The 22,771-nt window shown below is 42.0% G+C and overlaps 1 pseudogene; it reads left to right on the forward strand.

Moving 5' to 3' along the window:
* Positions 1-18,234: 18,234 nt before the first annotated feature.
* On the forward strand, positions 18,235-21,740 carry LOC147883490 (exocyst complex component EXO70B1 pseudogene; annotated as a pseudogene).
* Positions 21,741-22,771: the final 1,031 nt, after the last annotated feature.

A 22,771-nucleotide genomic window follows, 5' to 3' on the forward strand; every position in this document is an offset into this window, starting at 1 on the left:
CTCTTTCCCTCCTCCTCATCACCGACCTCTCCCCTCTTATCTAAATAAATTTATTTTTAAAAAATTATTTCTCCCATCCCTCTCCCTCTCCCTTTCCCTCTCCCATCCCCCTTCCTCCTTTTTTGTGTCAGAATTCTTGTTGCTATGGCTGCAGTGCAAGAGACCTCTCCTCCCTTCTCTCTTCCCCTTTCCTCTCCCATATTCCCTTCCCTCTCCTCTCTCCTCTCTCTTCCCCTTCCCTCCCCCCCTTCTCTCTCTCTCTCTCTCTCTCTCTCTCTCTCTCTCTCCCCCCTCCTCTTTTGTCTCCCCTCCTCTCTCTCTCTTCCTCTTCCCCTCTCTCGCTCTCTCGTTCTCTCTCTCTTTCTCTCCCTCCCCTCTCCCTCTGCCTCTCCCTCTCCCTTACTTTTTTTTTAAATTTCTTATTCTGTGACAATGCGTCCCTTCCCTCTCCCTCTCCTTTCTCTCTCTCTCTCTCTCTCTCTCTCCCTCTCCCTCTCCTCTTTCCCTCCCTCCCCCCCCTCTCTCTCCCCCCCTCTCTTTCTCTCTCCTCTTTCCCTCCCCTCCCCCCTTGCTCTCTCTCTCTGTCTCTCTCTCTCTCTCTCTCTCTCTCTCTCTCTCTCTCTCTCTCAGTCTCCCTCCTCGTGGCAATGCAAGGGACTGTGCAAAAAAAAAAGCTGCCATGGCTGCATGAGAGCTTTCTTACAAATGAACATGGGAATATGTTTTTTGCAAGCGAGAAAATGTCAGTAGGTCAAATGACAGAATACAACTACCGAGTCATCTTCGACGGAGATCACGTAAGAGACAAATCCAAAAGATTTCAACTGGTAGGAAAAGGTGTCAAGGAAGGACGCTTGTACAGAATGCTAGCTAAAATACCATATATGCATGCCATATCATCTCAACCATAATAGATGCCACTATCTGCAAAATGCCACAAGAGATATGGTCATGTCAATTTCAAGAGCTTGCTAGATCTTAGGAATCAGAATATGGCAATCGAGATTCCAAAGCTACAGTTTCTTGGAAAAGTTTGCGAAGCATGTTGCTTCTGCAAACAAAAGCAAACCAACTTTGACAGAAGTACCTCTCGAGCACGAGGTATTCTTGATTTGATACATATAGATGTATGGCATTATGCCTAGACCCGCAACATCAATGGTTCACTTTACTAGTTGACTTTCATTGATGACTATAGCAGATATTGTTGGGTCTACTTCTTGAAAGAGAAATGTGAAGTGTTTTCTAGATTCCAAGAATTCAAAGCCATGGTAGAAAACCAGATAAGCAAAGAGATCAATATGAGATCAGATAAAGGAGGTGAATACATGTCTTTAGCATTCATGAACTTTTGCAAAAGTCACGGCATTTGAGGACAATTCACTTGTGCGAATACACCTCAGCAGAATGTAAGAGCTGAAAAAAAGAATGGTACTTTAGCAGAAAATGCTAGAGCAATGCTTCGTGAGAAGCATCTTCTGAATTAGTATTGGGCAGAAGCAATAGCCACTGCAAACTATTTGCTTAATTGGCTTCCTATCAAACCGATATAGGGTATGACACCTTATGAAGCATTCACTGGACACAAGCCACACATTAGGCATCTTCGCATATTGGGCACAAGCCACACTTTGGGCATCTTTGCATTCACTGGTGGACACAAGCATTGATTGGGCGTCTTCACATATTTGGTTGCATAGCATATGCCCACATACATGATGATCATCATAGGAAATTGGATGCGAAGTCACGTAAGTGCTACAATGAAGAAAGCAAAGCATACAAGTTGTATGCTCCCATCAATTGAAAGGTCACAAAAACACCTCAAGCGGAGCCATAACACCTCAAACAATCGACTAGGGAAAGCAAACCTTTAGCGAGATTGACATATGCTCAAAAAGGCAAAGCAATTCAGGTTGAAACCACCAACTATGCCCTTATGACTACCATCATGGCTACAGAAGAGCCAGTGTACTTCAAAGATACAGTCGACAAGCTAGAATGGCAAAGTGTTATGAGTGAAGAAATGGAAGCTTTGTAGAAGAATAATACTTGGGAATTATGTGATCTTCCACCAAGAAAGAAGGCCATAGCAAACAAATGGGTATAGAAAGTGAAGTACAATCTAGATGGAAGTATTCAAAGATACAAAGCCAGACTAGTTGCAAAAGGCTTTGCACAGCAATATGGTCAGGACGATGATGAGACTTATGCTCCAGTGGCAAAGATGGATACCATACGGATCTTGATATCACTAGCAACACTCAGTAGATGGAATGTATACCAGCTCGAAGTCAAGAATGCATTATGGTTACCTACACGAGGAAGTCTACATGCAACAACCAGCATGTTATGTTGAACCAAGAAAAGAGAATAAGGTTTGCCATCTCAAGAAAAGCCTCTATGGCTTAAAGCAAGCACCCAAAAGTTGGTATAGAGAATTGACAAGCATTTTGCTGATCTAGAATACATGAAATCCAATGTAGATCATACTCTCTACTACAAAGTTCAAGGGGAAGACATTACTATTGCACTTTTGTACATAGATGATTTGATTATGATCGGAAGCAAGGATAGCTTCATCAAAAAGCTAAAACAAGACTTATCTGTAGAGTTCGACATGAAAGATCTTGGACTTATGCATTATTGTCTTGGTATTGAGTTCTGGAGAGATTCAGACAGCACCTTCATGAGTCAGCTCAAGTATGTTGACAGTCTCCCGAAGAAGTTTCATACGGCAGATTACAAGATTGCAGCCACTCCCATGGAACAAAGTTTAAAACTTACTAAAGATTCAAAAAAGCCTATAGTCAATGATAGGTACTACAGGTAGCTCATCGGATCTCTTATATATCTGACTATCACACAGCCATATATTTGTTATGCAGTAAGTTCACTAGCACAATTTATGGCAAGTCCAAAATTGTCTCATTGGAATGCAGCATTGGAATGCAGCCAAAAGAGAATTGAGATACATCAAAGGTACAAGACAGTTTGGGATAGAATACAGAGGAAGTCATCCACGGTTGCATGGATATTGTGACAATGACTATGTCGAAGATCATGAGAACAGGAGATCAACATAGGGATATGCATTTTTCCTTGGTTAAGGTGCTATATCATGGTTGTCAAACAAACAACCAACTGTTTCTTTGTCTTCGACTGAAGCACAATATAGAGCACTCACTATAGGTGCATGTGAGGCTATATGGCTCAGAAGACTATTGTCAAAAACAGATTACTTTGATGAGTCAAGGCCAACAACAATATATTGTGATAAGCAATCAGTTCAAGCATTGGGGATCCAGTATATCACTCCAAGACAAAGCACATTGATGTCAGAGAGCACTTCATGAGAGAAAGAGTGTTACTTGGTGACATCACACTACAACATTGTGATAGCAAAGAGAATGTTGCAGACATATTTACCAAACCACTCGATAAAGAGCTTTTCAAGAAACACCAACAAGCTCTTGGTTTGATGCAGAGGAAGGACATTCCCATTAAAGGGAATGTAATGCTCAATCCTTCTTCAATTCCCTAGAGTCATCATCTTGAGGGAAGATCTACTTCATGATGTTGATCCTGAGGGAAGGTGTTGAGAGGACACACTCAACATCATGTTATCATATGTGCATAGCACTAACCCAATAGAGTGCTATAAAGGAAAGGGTTAGATGTCCTAACCCTAAATGGGTTTGTATATACTCTACATTTTCAACTAAATCTAGTGTACAGTTAGTCATTTGTGGTGTGCTCTCTAGCTATGCCCTCTCTCCTCATCTCCACTTTGCTCCTCTCCCTCTTCATATTTTGTCATGAATACCGCATAAGCTCATGCTCATGCATAAGCATAAGCATGAGCTTATGCTTCTGCTTATGCATGAGCTTTCAATCAGGATTCCTCTCTTTGGCTATCATCTAGAGTCTTCTTGTTTGTGTTTTGATTTCGATGATAGAATCTTCTCTTTATTATTGGTAGCTTAGTTGACATTTTGTTCTTGCATCCATCGTTTTGCACCCATCCTTTTGGGCTACTTGCACTTCATTGGTTTCTCCATTGCAAACCACTTCACATTCCCTAGAGGGATCATAAAATGTTACTGTCAAATCATGGTATTGCCTGCTAGTGCTTCAGTTTGTCGTATTGTCCTTTGAATTATTCCAGGTATGTGGGGCAATTACCATTTTTAGAGGACTAGAGTGGTATCCACTCTTCAACGAATGAGGAAAATCAAGGCGCAGTGAATACATAGCATGGCAACAAGGAAAAATACACAAGTTAGAAAGTGAATGCCACCGCTTGCTCCCTCTTGCTCCGTATCCCCTGCCTCATCTCCAACGGCATACTCCCCTTCCCTCAATGTTTGCTTTCTCTGAATGAGGGAGGGGAGACTGGCGTTGTGGCTATGAGCAACGGGGCACAGAGAGGTTGCTTGGTTCAAAGGGAAGCGCGATGCATCTTTGCTTGTGCACTTGATGTTGGCGAAACAAAAAGAGCCGTGAGCCCAAATTTCTCTTTCGTTGAAGCTTCTCAACCGATTACTCTGGAACCACCACCATACCCACCCTTAATTTTTGGCCCTTAATCACTCCAATTGATTATTTCAGGAAGCTTAGCTTCCCCTCCCTCAGACTCACCATACACAAATACTAATATGGGATTTTTTCCTCATCGTGGACCTACTCATGAGCTTCCATCACAGATGTTACAAATTAATCATCTATTCATCTTGACAATTGTTTGTGTCTGGCACAACCTTGTATACACTTCTTCTAATCCAAATTCCTTTGTTTTGAATTGACCTTTATTAAATGGTCTCTCTCTCTCTCTCTCTCTCTCTCTCTCTCTCTCTCTCTCTCTCTCTCTCTCTCTCTCTCTCTCTCTCTCTCTCTCTCTCTCTATGCACAGATATACCATGGATAGTTAGGAGCAAAGTCATGGATGCTCCTTTTGCAAGGGCATAAAGAGAGTTACCAAGGGGTACTATGCCCAAGGCAAATGGAGGCCATGTACATAAAACAAGGAGTATTTCCAATGAGACTTACTACGTTATCAAGCAACATGCAAAACCTAGTTATGAAGTAACCAAGAGGATTGGAAGGCAAATACACGAGAGTCCATATTGAAAATCCTCATAATGCCACTTGTCTCAATCATACTAGTTGATTCCTATAAAATATAATGGTCAAAAGCATATAGAGCTTTTTTGGGAAGTATAAATTTGCCCATTATTAGGCATCCCTTTCCTACATGGGCAATTTTGAATGATTCAAGTTTGAGATCTTGGCATTGCTAAAATCTATATGCCATATCTAATTCCATTTTCTTGATGCCATGGTAGACATAAACCTTTGATATGGATCGATAGGCTAAAATTCTGTGCTACCGTGTTGATCTCATTAACTGAGTAGATTATCGATTTGACCTTCATCTCAGCTATTTGATCCAAGTGTTCTAAATAAATTTTCGTGTGCTTCACAACACTAGAAACAAGATAATGAAAGCCACAACAATGTCGACATAGGCACCCACAGTTAGGGACATTTTGTGTCCTTGTGAATTGGAAGAAGCCCAAGGGGGCGAGGAGTTCCCTTCAATAATTGGAGGCATTTGAGATGTAGCCTTCAGTGGCGATTGCTAAATTGCTCAAGCTTAGAACGGGGACAAATTAGTGACTTGACCACCCGAGTCGTGGGTTTTGTGGAATGGGCCATCGTACACCAAAATTTTTTTTATTTGGCCAACACTAGAGCATTTTATGAAACTCTAAAATCTTGTGAAGCCATGTGGCATATTCGAAGCCGATCGATCAACTGACCTATTATTAGCTGCTTACAATAGCCCATATAGTTATCAGCTAGCCCATATACCTAGCAGCTGGCCAAGCATTCTAGTTTTAGGTACAAAAAAGATCTCAAAATGAAGATCTCCTCACTTTAAACTAAACACCTCCTTTCAACTCAAATTTAGAATCAATTGGTATTTAGAGCTTGCTCTCCCACAAGCCATTCAAGAATTAGTCTATTCTTATTGTGTCATCTTCTATAGCCACATACTCCTCAATGTGCATATATTGCTTGCTTTCAAACCATGATCCATGATATGTCATGTGATTCATGGCACCTAAGTTCACAAAATAGTCATCTAAGTTATGAGGCTCCATCAATATGTGTAATGCATGCTCCATTTGCAAAGAGGTGATTGCTAGTCCTACTCATAAGTATTCACCTTGTATCCATTATTACTATCATATCCTACATATTGTCAGATCAACGATGTCCACCATGACTTCTATGACTCATACTTGGCTGTGTTGGCTGTGAATAATAATCATGCTTGATATGCGCATATATCCTAAAACCGTAGCCATCATCCTATGCATAATTATACGACCTCTGCCTCTACCTCTACCTCTACCTCTACCTTGGCATCCCTACCTCTAGGCATAAAACTACCTCCTCTAGGCACAAACTCACCTCTACCTACATTATGGCCATATCCTTGACCATCTCTACCATGTCTATGACAAAATACTCCTTGGCTTCTAGATCCACCATGGCCTTGACTATGGTAAAAGGCTTGATCTCCATTTGAGCCACTACCTAATGCTACCAAACCAAGCTTGACCTCCTTGATTATACATAAAGCAACTAGCTCCTCAAAATTGGGCATGGATCCATGCACAAAATTAGATGTGTCAAGGCTCCTATACTACCGTCTTAGACCATTCAAAGTGACTCAGATTGAGCCATAGCTAGCAATAGAAGAATTTATTACTTGCCAAATCTTCTATGCAACATAGTCAGTGATGGACCTATTACCTCTTCAAATGCAATGCAACCGCTACTTTAGTTGTATCTTTTGAGCCCTACTGCTCATACCATGCATCTTTACAATAACATCCTAGGGCTCCTTTAGGGTAGATCCTTTCTTGATGTGCAGAATCAATGCTTATGAGATACAAATAGAAATCTGGTGCACCACTTTTTGATAATTCTTTATACACTTTCACCTTCTCTATCACTGGATGCTACCCAAAGTTGGACACATCATATCTTGTAACAAGATCCCATAAGCCTTTCCCCATACAAGTTCTCCATGTGGTATGACCATGAATTGAAATTATCTTTTGACAAGTTTTCACCAACAATGTGTATAGCCTGTGAATTCTCACTCATGATGCAAACTTTCAATGCTTTAATAGGATTACTAACAGCTTGAAATTGGACTCTTCAAGAGCTTTTTAATGGCATAAAAAACTAATGTTTCGAATTTATTTAAGCATTCAAGATATTTAATACGTTACTTGGCATCAAAGGCATCAACATTTTACTTGCCTTGCACTATATATGGCTTCAAATATGCATTTCAAGAAACTTTTAGCAATTGTAATAACAACTTCTTGTGGCTCTCTTTTAGGCATCATATCTTTTGCTCCAAATCCTTGACTGATATGCTTCTAATACCGAAGCTATAGATTCTTCAAAAGTATACAACTTCATGATGCATATTTGGATGGAAAGAAGAAGTTTCATGTGTGGGATAAACAAATGCTAATTGGCTATGGCAAAAAAACTTGATGAACAATAAAGTGCAACAACTAAAAGGAATGGCTTCATCATCTATATACTACCTTGTTGCAACAAGCGGTTTGTGTCTTTTCTCTAACTCAATGACAATATTCAAGAATGTATTCAACTAGAATATTTTCACAATATTTAGCTTCTAATTTTCATAATTTTGTCATCAACTTTGCTACTTTAATCCAAGAAGATGATGTCATCATGTGACTTTTGCCATGATGGAACAACTTGATATACAAGCCTCAACCTATAAAAGAGATAATCACAAAATACACTAGAAGTAGACAAAGTGTAATTTATTTTAACAAGATTAATCTCAATCCAATTGTGATCAAATCTTTATAAAGTCTTTGAATGTTTCCCAAAACTTCATTTCAAAGCTAAAAACGGTCCATTTGATTTAACAAACACACTAATTAATCTCCAATAGCTAGTCCCCAAATGCTCAAGAATGATTATTTTCACTTGTTTCTAGAAATGTTTAAGGTGGTGTTCTTCCATGCCATATTTGTTGTAGCCCTACTAAATCATATTTGAATGGGCCTAAAACATGACAAATGTAGGCTAAGCCCACCAATTCATTGATGGAATAAGAAATTAAAAGTGAGAACTATAAAGTATCTACTTACCAATTTTACCATCTTAATAATCGTCGATCTGAAGAAAACTTTTGTGGTGACAGAAATGCTAATGACTATGATCTTGGGGTTGCGTTCTTTTAGGTGGAGGGCCAATAGAATGTGAAAGTAAAAATATATTTGATAGACAAATAGGACATTAAAATCAGGTGAAAGCACCCCTTGTAGTTATTCATACTGTGAAAGTATGGAGACACTATTTACATGGTGTTCAACTTATTATATGGACGAAGCACCATTCATTGAAGTCTATTAGGAATAAGATCAAGTTGTGAGGTCAAAGGCCCAAGTAGAACTCATACAAAATTCAAACTCTTATTTGCTAACTACTGAAAAGGGTCTTCCAATAGGCTTGCCAACATTCTTAGCAAAATTTTGAATATTGATGCTCACTATTTGACCTAGACTTTAATGATAGCCCCAATAGTTATACTTTAGCATGTGTCCTTCACCATGACACCCTACGGTGCATCATGGTGATATGGATAGCCATGTATTCCTACTAATTGCTCTAACCCAAGTGAGTTACAAACAAGCACTCAACATGTATTAGAAGAGGGACTTAATAAACTCCGTGGTTTTGGTACCTTGGATTCCATATTTTTTGAGGAATTTGCTCCAAGGTTAATGGTTTTCTGCTTATCAACAATCTACAAAATATCAACATCCAATGCATTGAATTTACTTACATGAATATCTTGTTGAGGTGATCAATATAGCAATGCTTCATAATCAACTTAATGTACAAATGCATAACTAGATTCTATAGAAAAGTTCCACATGTTTTGCTTCTCCGAGATGATAACTATGGAGTACAGAACCAGAATAGATATATGTTTAACATATAATTTTTCAAATAGTGCAATTAGGATTCTTGATGGTTGGTCATAAACATGAAGACATTGATGCATGGTTTTGATTCTTAAAAAAAAAATTGTGTGTTCACATTGAAGCATCTACTATAAGTCTTTAGCGAATGTGAGGCTAGTTGGCCTACATCATTTGCATACAAGAAGTTCCTGATTTCTAGGGGTTTGTTAAAGGGTACTTGCGTGATGGAAAAGAGAACTTTGTGGGTCATCCCAAGCCATTGCATTTTTGTTTTCGCCTCAATGATAGGATGCTTTCCAAGGTTCCAATATTGATGCATCCAAAGTTGGGTCAATGGTTGCAAATTAGTGTTATAGAGATATGGGATTCCAAAGTTGCAATATTGCATCCAAAATTGGATCAATGGTTGCCAATCGATGATATAGAGGTGTGAAAATCCAATGTAGACAGTAGGCCAAGACTCCTTGTAGAACAACCAAAAGTCATTCCATTACATGAGTACTTAAATCACAAATATTTAGTACCATCTAGATTGAGGAAGCATGTGGAGTATTGGAGGTCTTCAATTGAAAAGGACAAGGGTGAAAGAGTAGAAAATTCATGTAAAACATGGATCATTTCTAGTAATTGACAATTGAGACAAATTGATTTCTTGCATGAAGAATCCTACTATAAGAAATTTGCCATCCTTTTTGGCTGATGAGCCAATGGAAAGATAGAATTTTGAATAACGCAAATGAGGTGATAGAGATCTTGAGGTTTTGAGCAAGATATATTCTAAGCCAAGAGAGGAATCCTCTTAGTGATGTGAAAATGAATGACTTTATCTTGGTAAGGTGATTTGCCCTATTTGGATGGATGGGTTTTGTACTCCTAGTGAGCATATTGTATTGGGCTCTTACAAGTACAATGGTTACATAGCCATTGACTGCATAATGCAGTGCCATTTGCAAGAAAAATCATAGCTCACATAATACAAATGCTTTCATTGCGATGCAAATGCCAACATTTTTATTTTGTGCCTACACAATTCACATGTAAATTTTTTTTTGCTATCTACAACCTTCGAATTTTACAATCGTGCACTCAAACATCAGTTCGGCTATGTGCCTTGCCTCAACAAAGTACATGAAAACCACATGAAAACTATCGGAACTAGCTAGTTCAACTAACTAAGCAAGCGATGGGAGGTAGGAGCTAGTGGGAGGAAGGGAGGAGGCAGTAGGAGGGAGGAAGGAAGGGAGGAGCCAACAAGAGAGAGAAAGAAAGGGTGGAGAAAGGGGAGGCCAAGAGGGAGGGAGAGAGAGCCAGAGGCCATAGAGCCAGGTTGGAGGGAGGAGCCAACAACAAGGAGGAGATGGTGGAGTAGAGGTCGCTAGAGGGGAGGAGCCAGTCGAATGGGAGGCAGCCAGTGGAGCACAAGGGGAGGTGGATAGAGGTCACCAAGGGGGAAATCACAATGGGGCAAAGGGGAGGCAACCAAGAGATGCCAATGTAGAGGGGGGAGTGAATGAATCTATAGGACATGAGGCAGGGTAGATAAGGCAGAAGGGAACCTTAATGTGTGCCTCAATTTTCCCAAAGGGGCTTTTAGCTTGCCTTAATTTCTTAGGGGGAGGGGGCAAGACTAATGCTAATAGAATTTTGAATTTATATTCATTGGGGGGACATACTAGGCTCTTAGAGGTACAACAGATAGAGATCATTCCCACTTGAAGCCAATCCAATAGAAATGCCAATCCAGTGTTTCCATAGTTGTGTGCTCATCTTGCCTGTTCGTTAAGGTTGACAACCTGCTTTATGAGTTGGCAAATTCAAAGAAAAGAAGAAGTTGGGATTGGGAGATGGTAATGTAATCACCTGAGATTGCGGAGTGGTGGGTGGCAATATAGGCAACCTTTGGCATTTTGTGGCATTTAGTATAAGTACCTCTTAGAGCCTGTGTCCATAAGCACAACAATGTGAGGCTAGACTTGCACAACCTGTGCACTGGCGGAGCTTCGAGCGCTTAATGGCAAAACTTTGTTCACACGATTTCTTACAGGTTGTTCTCCTTGATGAGATTTTCACTTGCTGGTGACTTGTACATTTTTGCACCCCTCTGGCTCCCCTTTGCATAGGTAAAACCAGAGGGATGCTTGGTATCAGTTGGTCAAACACAGTAGTGCACTAGTGACAAGATATGCACATTTGAAATGGGAGGTGCCATTTTGAGCACTTGAGGATGCTTCTGAGCACCTTTTGCATTCTACACATGGCCCAAATGGTAGTGCCTTTAGTTGTGCATCATTTGGAGCGTGTGCACAAAGCCTTGTCTAATTTGTTGAAATTGTTTCAATCAAGGAAGGATAAGACAAGAGGAAAGAAATTGAACATGTTTAGAGCTAATGCACATGCGGTGGAAAATGTGCTGCTATTGCATTGGGTTTTGTTCATGCATTTGAGAAGGTTTAGATTAATGTGAATCCAATGTGCATTTGGTACTTGAATTTGCAACTCCTTTTTGGAGGGTGCAAATTTGAGCACCAGAGTGCCATTTTGCCTTCGACCAATGGCAAGCAAGCTTGCCATTTGGCTTTGACATTAGGTGCCAGTGCTTTCAACATTCGTCCAATTGACATGTTCCTCTGCCTCAGCCAATGAAAAAGCACCAAGTACAAACTCTACGAGATGGACTAGTACGTGCCAAAGGCACGAGATGGACTAGTACCCAACCACTAGAGGCAAGCAATGCCAAGCTCCAATGCACTTGTTGATTTTTTGGCCTGCCCTTGGGTAGCCTTAGCAAACGATGCAATTTTGGGAAAGCAGAAATTAGGCATTTCTTGAATTTTTTGGAAGTGCTTTTTCCTATTGGCTCTTCTTCATTGGACTTCAATGCAAACTTTAAAGTGGTTGAGTTTCTCTCTCTCTCTCTTCCCTTCTTTATCTCCTCAAGTCTTCTTACACATGATCTCCACCTTTTCTCCCACACCCTCCCTTCTCTCTCTCTCTCTCTCTCTCCCCCCCTTCCCCTTTATCTCCTCGAGCCTTTCTCTACACCATTCCACACCATTTCAAGTGGATTCCTTTTTGTTTACTTTTTTAATCTTGGGCAGGCCTTATGAATTATTGAATATCATTCACCTTGTAATTTCAGTTCACACGAGAAATTACCGTAGTCTCAACTCTCAAGAATTGCTCATAATGCCGCTTGTATATTCTTGACGGTGCATTAATAAAACAATTAGCACGTTTTTGCATATGACTTTTACATCCGTTACACAATTGTTGCAACTTGCTCCTTGATTCCAGTTTTACTTTCCTTACAAGCCATCATTTGCTTGGTGATTTGTGCAACAATTCCTGTCAAACGAAGGGACTGGCTGACAACATTAAGAGCCGTTTGCGATCAGGGAACTAGGAAGCGTGGCAAAAAACTCCGCGCAGTCCGGTGACGGTCACCCCGGCCCCAGTGAACCGGGTGAAGTTGAGGAGGAATGGGCGGAGGGCAGCATGGCCGCAGCAAAAGCTGTACAGTGCAAACATGGGGACGCAATGGTGTACACTGTACAGATGCATGGTGAGAAGAGGAGGGTCAATCGAGGAGAGGACCAGTGACAACAACGAAGCGAAACGTGGTGGGATGGTAAACATCTAGATAGGACAGGACGTTTGATTAATAGTCATCGAACGGAGGTCGGTGTGAATGGGACGGACGGAAATGAGGAATTCTCGAGGAAGCAAATCGACTGCAAGAGAGCAACGGACACATATTTTAGGGAGCGTTGGAAGGCACGTATCGTGTGATGTAGATCGTTGTGAATCTAGATCCGACTGGAATTTGGAAATGTTCTGCACGTTATATTTCCCGGCAAAGCAGAACAATCAGCGCGGGACAAAAGCCGTAACTGTAGGCCTGGTCGCCGGCAGGTCGGTGCAAAAAGTCACTGCAAAATGGTGAATGGGTTACATGAACAACGAAAAAGGATGTCCCATGAGAATTCATGGAATCAGGAAGTCCCTCCAAACTACTCTCTTCCTTGGTGTCCGTGCACTCTGAACTTATCCCCCCAACATCGGATTCACAACTCAGATTTGGACAGCCTCATGCATAGCCCAAACTCTGGTAATCAGCTCCCCTCGCCACATGGAGGTTTCCCCGGCGAGTTTCACGCTACGAAGGCAATCGGATGCCGGACTGATGCACACGGATAGCTTGGACACATGGTATGCTTCCATTCTATTTCTGTTTCATTTCCGATTTCAGGTGCCTGCCGGATTTACGGGCACATGCTTGCCTGAAATATTCAGGACCTTGCCGAATTTACGTGCACATGCTCAGGGAGTGTTCTATGAGGTTGAGGGCAACATTTCATTGGTTGCCGGATCCTTGCTAACCCTTACCCGCCTGTGTAGTCCGATTGCAAGGGTCAAGCAAAGTTTGGCCACCTCAGCTCGAACTTGCCTAAAGGGCTTGAAAAAGATATCATGTGCCTAGGGTGGGACTCGTAAGGTTTCGCAGGAGGGGGTGATGGAGAACCAGTTTCGGTTTGAACATGTGCCCCTTACTCCAACAAGGTCCAACAAGCTTCCAGTAGACTTTAGCTTGCATTTGCCCCTGATTCTGATAACTCCAGCCTTGAGAATTGCACTCAAAAACCTCTCTTAAGCCCGATCTATCTGTTAGCATGCTAGGAACCCCCAACACCCATGAGAATGCAAAGGAAAAGGATGGATTGGTGCCGAGTGTTGCCTATTCTTGATTGTCAGGTTGTTAAGAAAAGATAATTGGCTTGGTCGTTGAAGGAAATCGATGTAGGGACACGTTTTGGGTTTGATCTCCACTCAATGCATCTCGCCCCACTATTTTTGGGCTTGGCCATCCATATGCCACCCACCATTTTTTTTACATTCTTGGGCGAGACCACTCATTTTATTGGGCCACCTAAATGGGTGCCCTTCATGTCAAGTTACGCACACGCACAATTTGGAGCACAGATTGTGCACGTCTTGGGGGCACCCTAGATGAGATGAGGTGATAGTATTCATGCAATTTTAAAAGGAGGAGATTGTGATGACCAGCTACTTTGCTTGCTATACCTTTTGCACAACAGTTTTCAAAATTTTCACCTTTGGCGATGGGATGCACTAACTCTTGAGTAGCTTAGCTGTTGCCAATCACTAGAAATGGCGTGTAGATGCCATCTCTACCACCCCCTAAATCCAAGGTGCCCATCAGGGCACCTCAAGGCGCATAGATGTGCCCTCTCTATTTTGGCAGGTGGATAAGACCAGGGCACAGCTTGTGCCTCTTCATCTTGTGCTTGTGCATGTGCAGTGTGCACAGGCCCTTAGAGGTTCTGCAGTAGCAACTCAGACGACTGACATTATGGTTTGTGGAATTGAAGGGAAAACTTCCGATGGGCAGATAGTAGGAGAAGATGAAACATTTGAAAAGATGAGGTTTTCTTGAAATCCACCCAAAAGAGATGCAGGTTTTCTTGAAATCCACCCAAAAGTCCAGGATGGAGGTCAAATGGAAGGCGGGGAGGGCGGGGGGGGTTGGGCCTCTCATTTCAGCATTATGCCTGCAGCATGATGTCAACTCTCTGACTTTTACAATGTGCCTCCACAACCTACCTCCAGTATGTGGTCATATCTCCAAGCCTCCAAACATCCATTTCGCATCTGTGCGGCTATGCATGTGGCCGTGCTCTATATATTATACAAAAAGGTGTAGTGCAAATCCCAAAAGGGTGTCAAAAAAATCTCCTTGCCAACCCAAATTACATCATCTTCCTTAGGAAATCAAACCCACTTTTTGGAATTGAATGTTCTAACTTCTCATTGCTACTCTAGGTCTTCCTCCCATAAACCTAGGTTGTAGATATGTTCCTCTCCAATAGAAGAAGAGATGCTAAAGGATTTGGCAAGGATATCCTTTGGCGTGAATCACACTTCCAGTTTGTAACGTGTAAATTATAATGCAATGGCTACTAGTTCAGTCTGAGATTGTTGGGAAGTTTTTTTCCATTGTTGTAAAAGGCTTACTTTGTAAATGTGCTATTAAGATATATTTTACATCTCCTCTAGGTCAATAAGAGACTTGGTCCTTTAGAATCCAAGGCTTATGAGCCAAATGTATGATTCAATGCTCTATGGAATCTAGGTAGCTAGAAATTGCCTTTGGTAAATCACTAGCTACAAGGTTGACATTATCAAAGACCCTTATAGAACCTTCCTAGTAGCACCTCAACACCATCTTCTTGTTCTCATTATACCTTGGGTGTGGCATGAGCTTAGTATATTTTTAGAGATAATGCACATGTGATAGCAAATCATAGCTATGTGCGCTCCAACTTTGTGCATGTGGTCTAATCTTCAAGGGAGATTTGTGACCCTTCCATGATCCTTTGAAAATGGAGGTGTGATTTGTAGCAATGATGTGTGAATGGTAGAAAGTGAGAATGCAAGCTAATGAAATGACCGCATTGAGGTTGCAAGGGTCTTCGTCTAGGGCTATTTTTCTTGTCGCACAACTAGTGTATCACTTTTGATGTTTTGATATGTAACTAAAGAAATCCTATAGCATCTTGAGTGTCACATTTCATGCCTCTTGTGCATTGACTCTTGCTTATTATGTGTAAAGGATGTTGACGTTTGAGAGGGGGTGGAGAATCCAAGAAACTAAGACTCTAAAACACTCTTGGCTAAAGCATGCAAAACATTGAATGAGGGCATTGATGGTGAAGATTCTGTAGTAGAACTTAATGTTGTCTTTGCCATGCTTGCAAAATTCATCCAACCCCCTTTTGTTCTTGCATGTTCTCAAGCCTTCATGTGCTAAAAAGTTTTTTGGTTGAATTTATCAGAACAATTGTTGGAAATCCAATTGCAACCTACCAAACTACTCAAATGTCCTCGTTAGCATTCCTCCTTGTCCCCTACATAACTTTCCATTAGTGGGGGCTATCCTTGCAACTCGGACTCTAGAAGGCATTTCTGTTGATTATTGAGTAAAAAAGTCTTGTACTTCGACTAGGAAAGGCTTATCGGTAGCCTTTTTCAAGCATCATGGTTGACTGGGAGAAGCCACACATGTAGTGGCATCTCAAGTCACATTGTGTTGCAACAAAATCTCACATGAAGTCTTGCGAGAATGGCCGTATTGATGTACAACGATGGTTAATAGCAAAGAATAGTCAACACAATGCCTTTGAGCACAAAAAAGAAAGTCATGCCAAGAAGGGAATCCTAGCATAGATTGATTCGATTGTGAGAAAGAAAGTAAAGCTTATTACAACTCTTCCCCTTGCACCTTGTATCTAGGGAAGCCTTGCCCTCTAGTAGTGGCTCACTATATCGGTGATGGCCCTAACACTCGTCATCTCCAAAACTCTTAATAGCTAGCAACTTTAAGACCTATATTGCCTTTGGTGCTCACATGAAAGTTTAATAGTGAGGAACCTTCAAAACAATATGCTCAAGCCTCCATCACATTTCTTAATGTGCTTTTTGCTCTTGCTCATCTTATAGCAGCTAACTCCTATAATTATATGCATTCTTTATGTGAATTTCCTTCTTAAAGAATGCATGCTAGCATCAAGTGTCAAGTGTTGCTACCACTCATGAAGCACTTCTTCTTATGGTCTACCAATGGTGTTGAAGGTATATAGACATTGGCGGTAGTGAGTGATAGGAAGCCTCTTTAACATCATAAACCCCTAGTAGTGCAATCATAGCCTAGCAAGGCCGCCTTTGTAATATCAAGTTGGAGCTGCAATGCTCGAGCTTCTCTAAAGTCAATGGCTAGAGCAATGCATGAGCACGCTACACTCTATAGTTTTCTATGGTTATTGGCACAATAGAGGTTGTGAACTTTTTATTTTCCATGCATGATTTGTTTTTGAAACACTTCTAATGGGGATTTTTTTTGTTAAATATATCTTTAGCTCATTTAACCCACTAGTAGCACTAATTTCTCTTTGCTTCAACCCTCCTTTGCTCTATTATATGTTCAAGTACAAATAAACTATGGTAAAAACCACGATGTGCATTAATGCTGAATTGTCTTAAAAAGGAGTTCGAAGCTCTCTTCATAAAAAAGGAAACTCAAATGCGCTCCTAGCACGAGCCAAGAGGTGAGTGATTACCAGGTCAGCACATTACCTTTCCTATATCTTCTTTCCCAACTTTAGACAATGGCAATGATGATAAATTAACCCTTTAGAAGTATATGTATACATTCTGTGATCTTGGAAATCCGATTTCTAAGGTCAGCAGCCTTTCTATATCTTCCACTTTCTAACTAACGTTTGCCACCGACATGCCAAATTAACGCTTTGCAGTTTGGCGCATATGATACGAGGGATAAGGCCTTTTTGGGAGGGAGTTTTATGATGCCATGATGGCGGATACAAAGAACGATTTAACAAAACAAAGCAAAATGGAAGGAAAGCATTAAAAGAATTGGCTGGTGGGTGGACTTTGGGCAAAAAGAGACATCTGTCAGAAGCTGCAATGTGTGAGATAAATTATAATCTCTGTCCTGAGATAGATTATAATCTCTGTTTTGTCCGGAGCAACAATGGAGAGGTGAATGACAGATATTATAGTTTATCTCACACATTGTTGCTCCGGACAAAACAGAGATTATAGTCCAAGAAAGTTAGCTGAGAGAGGCTGAGGAAAGTTGGCTGCACAGTTTTGGATTTTGGCCGGTGTGATAAATTACGGTCTCTGTTTTGTTCTGAGCAACTGTAGAGAGGTGAATGAAGGTTAAAGTTACAGTTCAAGAAACTTAGCTGAGAGAGGCAGAGGAACACAGTTAGAAACTTGGAGCACTATTCACATCCTCTTGAACTCGTAAATGTATGCTGAGAGATGAAACTTGGAGCACTATTCACATCCTCTTGAACTTATAAATGCATGCTGAGAGATACTGACTGCTCAAGTAAACTTGGAGCAGTGTTTCATCTCGTGAACTTGTTGATCCATTCTGCAAGAGTGCCCAACTTGAGGCAGCGTTCAATTACTTAATGGTTTTTCCTTAGTGAACTTGTGATGCATTCTGCAAGAGTGCCCACTGCCCAACTTGAGGCACTGTTCAATTTCTTTATGGGTTTTCCTTCTCATTCTTGCCTTATAGGCATCTCTGTTTCCTCTTCTTCCACATATTACCCAGTTGAGAATTGTTCACGCTTTGCCAGATCCTCATTCTTCCTTTCACAACTATGAATAGGCTTCCCTTCTCAATTTTGCCTTACTTTGTCCCTTCCCCTCCTTCCACAATTGCCCACTTGAGCCTTGTTGAAACTTTGTTTTATCCCCATGCTTCCTTCCCCTTTCACAACTGTTGAAGATTGTTGCAGCTTGCCATATCCCCTTGTTCCACACTGCCCACTTAACAATTGTTGATGATTCTTGCATTTTGCCATATCCTCTGTTCCACAGCACAAACAACTGTTACAGATTGTTGAAGCTTGCCATATTCCACAGTGCCAAATTCACAACTGTTGAAGCTTCCCTTGAACAGTTGCCCTCTAATTCTTCCTGTCTCCCTGTCTCCTCCTCATCAATCTTGACTTCCCGCTTCATCTGCTTTTCTTCCACATTCCCCTCCTGCTCACTATTAAAGCTTGCCCTTTCCAGTTGCTTGCCGCTGTCTACTTTGTTTGCTGATGAGTTCTCACAACTTCTTCTTCATCACACTGCTGTTCTTTGCCTGTATTCTCTTGTAATCCTCTCCGTGGAGAAGGCTCCTCATCTTCTCCTTGAGCTCTCTCTTCCATCTCTGTATTAAGCCCCTTCTTGCCTCTTCCAATTAAGCTCCACTATCAGGTTGCCTCCCAGCCTTCCTATCTGTTCTAATTACTCTTCTTCTTCTTCTTCTTCTGTGGGTGGACGATACTCTTGTGACCTTGTAAACAGCCCCTCTAGATCCTTTCGACAGCTGCCTTCGTCTGTTTGTTTTTTCAAACTTGTTTTTCAAGTGTCTGCCAACTTTCTGGCTATGTTATTGAGCTCTCTGCTTCTTCCTGGTTCAGGCCTAATTCAAAAAATGGCGCCCTCTTTGCTTTGCGCAGATCCTTAACCTCCTGCCTTGGTAGCTATATTCTTCCCTTCTCCTCTGCGTCTACAGTTCCCGGGCCTTGCTCAGTCTGGTGTGCATTTTCTACTCATGGATGCAATAGATGGCAATGAGCGCGTTATCGCCACTGCCCAGCACATCGTCAGAACTCTTGGACAAAATGAGAGCATCACAGAGGACATGCTCCGTATTTTGTGCAAGTTTGACGATCGATTTTCGAGCATGAAGGCAATGCTGCGTAAAAACTGCGAGACTGCCATGCCGGGTTCACCCCCTGTGCAGCTCAGCAAGGTGCATGAGAGCTTGCAATCTGCTGGAGATACAGTGATGAAGTGGGATATGGCGTCGTCTAACGCCGCCAGACAGTGTATGATTTGGGCTTGCCAACGCGGAGAAGCTGCTTCCTATCTACAAGCAGTGGATGAACTGCAAGACTCGATGGGCTCATTGTCAGTTTCTCGGAGCTACAGACCGGCATTTGATCGTGCGCAGAATTTCCTTCAATTGGCTATGGCTAGGCTAGAAGAGGAGTTTCGTCACCTGCTTTTAGCCCACAGTGAACCTGTAGATCCCGAATGGATCTTTGATTCAGTTTCAGGACCCTCCTTAAGGTCGAATGCCGAAGAGGATGTAGCATCTCGCAGCTCTGGTGAAGAAGACGGATACGACGACATCCCGGTGGCACCTCATGTCCCTGATCTCAATTTCACCTTCGATTTGCTTCCTGCCGATGTGATATCCGATCTAAATGACATCGCCCGGCGTTTGATGGCCGGGGGATATGGAAAGGAATGCTGTCAAGTCTATGCGAGCATCAGGAAGGCTGTACTGCAGCAGAGCTTGCACAAATTGGGCGTGGAGAGGCTGAGCATTGAAGATATCCATAGAATGGTGTGGGAGACCTCGGAGGTGAGGATAAAGAAATGGGTTCAGGCCTTGAAGGTAGCGGTGAGGGTGTTGTATGCGAGCGAACAGATCCTATCGGACAAGGTGTTCTCAGGGATGAGTCCATGGCGGGAGACCTCGTTTGCGGAGACGGCCAAAGGATCAATGATGCAGTTTTTGAGCTTCGGAGAGGCCATTGCAATCAGTAGACGCTCTCCCGAGAAGCTGTTCAAGATTCTCGACATGTATGAGACCTTATGGGAGCTGTTTCCCGACATCAATTCCATCTTCTCGGACGATCTTTGCGCCAATGTAAGATCGGAGGCAAACGGTGTTCTGGTGCGCCTGGGAGAAGCAGCTCGAGGAACGCTTGCTGAGTTTGAGAATGCGATTCAAAGGGACGCATCCAAGACTCCAGTGCCTGGAGGGGCTGTGCATCCTCTCACTCGCTATGTGATGAACTACATCTGGCTTCTTTTCTCCTACAGTGGCACTTTGAAGCGGCTTCTCGGGGACAAGAAGCAAGAAGCACCTTCCCTTATAGGTGCACACATCAATGACCCTCTGCGTTTCTCTGCAGCAGATGAGTTTAACGACGGCGCAGACCATCTTTCCCCTCTCGCTGTGCAGATAATCTGGTTAACCGTTTTGGTAGAGTGCAATTTAGATGGCAAATCCAAACTGTACAAAGACATAGCCCAGGCCTATCTCTTTCTCATGAACAATGTGCATTACATCGTGCACAAAGTGCAACAATCGGAGCTAGCATCGTTGCTGGGGGAAGATTGGGTGAGGAAACACTCAACCCAAGTCCGGCAGTACGCAACGAATTATGAGAGAGCTTCATGGAAGAAGGTATTGGCATGCCTTCGGGAGGAAGGTCTCACTGATAAGGGTAGCTTATCTACTGGCGTTTCAAGGGCTGTGTTGAAGGATAGATTCAAAACATTCAACACTGCATTTGAGGAATTGCATCAGACTCAATCCACATGGATTGTTCCTGATTCTCAATTGAGAGATGAACTAAGGCTGTCCATTGCACAGAAGCTCATTCCATCCTATCGATCTTTCTTATGCCGGTTTCAGAGTTACTTGGAGGCTGGACGACATCCAGAAAAGTACATCAAGTATACACCAGAGGATCTTGAGACATCCCTTCTGGATCTCTTTGAGGGGACATGCAGGCCTGCAGCAGCTACAACTCGAAGGAGATCGTTCTCCCTCAGCTGAGTCTCTTAACAGTTTGATATCACTAGCCTTGGAAAATGATGTTAACGGTTGAGGTTATGGCTTCTTGCCAATCTCTTCCAAGATCATATTCCATCATCTGAGTTGGAACAGTTCATATCACTGGGAATGTGATGGTTGAAGTTCTGGCTGCTTGTGCCAATTTTGAGAGTTCTGGTTACCTTCCCTGAAAAGGCGTCAATTGTTCGTTCATTCAGCATGAAAACATACGACTACAGTAACCATGCTTGCATTGCCTTTCCGTTGCTTCTTTTTAAGCTGAAGGGGCTTGATAGTGGATACATCTCATGCATATGAGAATATATGATTTTTTTTTTTTGTTTCTAATTGTAAATGTACATAGGCCTTCCCAATTGGTGTGCAGAGTGGTGAAGGAGCTTTGTGATTGTAGCACCTGCCCAGAACGAGCAAGGCTTTGTTTGCTGTAGGAAGACATGGTCACCTATAAAATTAGGCTAATGTTTGGACAGTAATTTTTGTGAGAGTGTTTCTGGACTGAAGCAAATTTTCTTTGTGAGTAAAATGAGCTATTGTTTCAAATCACCTCGATGAGCAGTAAAAATTCTACACTAGAAGGGGTCCCAAAAGAGACCAACTGATTGAAGGGCACCTATGAAATCTGGCTTCACCTGCTCAAGAAATATCGATTGTGCACCAGGGGATACAGCTCAAGCAAGGCATCCAAACAAAAATATGGAAAGGACGTGTGTTCTCCAAACAACTGTATGGGGTCCCAAAATTGGCCAACTGATTGAAGGGCACCTAAAAAATCTTGGCTCTGTTTGTTTAAGAATTCTCAATTTTTGTAACAGGAGGGGATACAACTCAAGCAAGGTAAACCAAGTAAGAAGTTTGTTCTCCATACAACTCTATAGGGTCGCAAAAGGGGCCAGCTGATTGAAGGGCACCTATGAAATCCTCTTAAGAATTCTCAATCGTGTACACCCTCAGGGACACATTCAAACGTGGAGACATCACCATCTCTTTGAAAGAACCTCCCAGCAACAAATTATTGCACTTGACGCTGCTGCTATAAACTGCCTCTGCCCTCATACTTATGCACCATCCAACTCCCCAAAGTCCTGAATGAAAACAGAACAGAGTGCAAGAAAAACTAGTGGTCACCTCAACTATCTTACCTTTGAGATTCCTGATCCAAAGATGGGGCTGCCTATTAAGGATGCAATTTTCATAAAGAGATCAGCTGCTTCTTTGAGTTACTAGTTTCATGCAGCATGTGATCTTCGGATTGCTTTTTGGGAATATTAAAAATCATTCTTTTACCATGTATAATCACTCCATCACCAGAGAATTGGCTAACTTTATTCATGCAATCTCATAGCTAGCACATATTGAAGGTTCTTTCCCTCCACCTAATGGATTACACATTCCTAATATTTCTGTTGAGCCCCTAATTAAGTCCAACTCTGCAAATGACAAGGACAAGGTGAAGGGCATATGAAAGCTGGATGAAGCAAGCTACGGCTAGTAAAATAAGTTGATTGAATTG

This window comes from Dipteris shenzhenensis, chromosome 28 (assembly GCF_047967505.1).
Source record: "Dipteris shenzhenensis isolate YYH24624 ecotype China chromosome 28, Dip_SZ_1.0, whole genome shotgun sequence".
Taxonomy (NCBI): Eukaryota; Viridiplantae; Streptophyta; class Polypodiopsida; order Gleicheniales; family Dipteridaceae; genus Dipteris; species Dipteris shenzhenensis.